Below are 2156 nucleotides of genomic sequence, written 5' to 3' on the forward strand. Positions count from 1 at the left end.
TGGTTTTGTTTAGCATTATAGCATCTTTCCACAAATCTTTTTGCTTTTTTTCCATTCTGTGACCTTAACCAGTTGTTGTGGCATATACCTTTAATCTCAGCACTCAGGAGGCAGAGGCTGATGATTTCTGTGAATTCAGTCCAGCCTGATATACAAAGCTAGTTCTAAAATAGCCAGGGCTACACAGAGAAACCCTGTCTCAAAACAAAACAAGCAAACAAACAGACAAAAATGACCTTAGCGGCATACTTTCTGGTACTGTTGGGGTTTTTTTGTTTTGTTTTGTTTGTTTGCTTGCTTGTTTTGTTGTTTTGTTTTTTCGATTTCCATGCCTGTAACCTCATTCTGGATTCTTTTTCCTAATGTGGTCACTTGAATGCCATGGTGCTCTCTGGTAAGTAGCACACACACCTGCGATGGGCTCCTGGGAGCGGTAGAGGAATACTTCTGTAGTCATTTCTGGTTTATGTAGATGACTGTCTGTTTTTCCTTCCCTAGTGGGATTATTTAAGACACCATGACCAACCTGAGCTGCCAGAACTTCTGTGTTACTGGAAGACTCTGTAAGGAACATTGTTGGTAGGAGTGATGTTTCCAGGTCCTTGCTTCAAAATTTGATCTGCCTGAAAAGGCATTTTGAAAATTCTTCCTTCCTACCTCTCTTTTCATATCACCTTTTCTCCAGGGTAGAGGGTGAAGTTGAAGGCACACTGGAAGCATACACAACTGTGCCTTTCTCACATTTGTTTGTTTGTTTGTTTGTTTGTTAAATGTGCATGGTACCAGAGGGACAATTTGAGTTAATTTTCTGTGATAGATTTTCTTTTTCAGGACTCTTTGCAAGGGTAGCTGGGGTGAATTTGCACCAAGGTAGCAGCTGTAGTAGCTGCACTTCCATCTCCGATTACAAGATGTTGCCCTCGGCCAAAAACGCACTAAGCCGGCTCCAAGTTCGAAGCATTCAGCAAGTGGTGGCAAGGCAGAGCCATCAGAAGAGGACACCTAATTTCCATGATAAATATGGAAATGCTATATTAGCAGGTGGAGGCATCTTCTGTGTATCTACATGGACATATACAGCCACACAAATTGGAATAGAATGGAACCTGTCCCCTGTTGGCAGAGTCACCCCAAAGGAATGGAGAGATCAATAATCACATCAGCTGGTACAAGAATCAAGGAATTGTTTCCAAACTAACTCATAAGTGAATGCCAAGTCAAAGAACCATGTACTCATTAAACTATGGCAGACTGAAAAACTAATAAAGAAATAAAGTACTTGAAACCTTCCAAAAAAAATTTTCTGTGATAGTCCAGTACAGTACTTTCTATCCTTCCTGTATCATGTTCATGTACATGTACATGTCTGTTAATGGGTGATATACAGCCCTGGAAACTATCCTATTGAGTTCTGCAGATATTATAGAATGAGCTAGTAAGAGTGCTAACAATCTTCTTTTTAAAAAAACAAAAAACAAAAAACAAAAAACAAACGTCTCTTTGTTTTAAAAAAAATACATTTCATATGCTATCTACACATGCACACATGCATGTGGCGTGGCACACACACGGAAGTCAAAGTCAGTAGTCAGTTCTTTACTTGATGCCTGTCAGTCACTGGAATCAAACTCGGGTTATCAGTCAGGCTTGCACATCTTGCTGGCCCATGATGCCTGTTGTTGAGGAAAACCCACCGGAAAGCAAATAACAAAGTCTTAAGGAAATATTGGGGCTTAGGGGCATCTCAGCAGCAGGGTGCTTGCTGAGCATTCGTGAAGCATGGGATTGGGTACCCAGAGCTGCCAAAAGAAAGAGAAGGGGGAAGAAGATGAGGAAGAGGAGAAGAGGAGGAAGAGGAGCAGAAAGGGAAGGAGAGGACACAGAACTAGAAACGAGCCCCCATTCTTCAACTTTGAACATAAATATTTTTCAGTCTCCCTAATATTTTCCCTAGAATATGTTGTTAGTTGGAAAAGAGATGCACCTTTGAAACACTTAGAATTTTGTTTGTTTGGTTTGGTTTTTGTTGTTGTTGTTATTTTGAGTCAAAGTTTCTCTGCGTAGCTCTATTCTGAAAAATATCATGTGAGAAGTTTTTTTGTGTGTTAAGTTTCACCAGTTAAAAAGAAAATAGCAGGACAGTGATGGCAGACACC

At 40.4% G+C, this 2156-nt stretch overlaps 1 pseudogene; it reads left to right on the forward strand.

Annotated features, from left to right (window-relative positions):
* The first annotated feature begins 911 nt into the window (after nucleotides 1–911).
* LOC114636665 lies at nucleotides 912–1154 on the forward strand (annotated as a pseudogene).
* The last annotated feature ends 1002 nt before the right edge of the window (nucleotides 1155–2156 follow it).

Source organism: Grammomys surdaster, unplaced genomic scaffold (genome assembly GCF_004785775.1).
Source record: "Grammomys surdaster isolate TR1022 unplaced genomic scaffold, NIH_TR_1.0 124777, whole genome shotgun sequence".
Classification (NCBI taxonomy): domain Eukaryota; kingdom Metazoa; phylum Chordata; class Mammalia; order Rodentia; family Muridae; genus Grammomys; species Grammomys surdaster.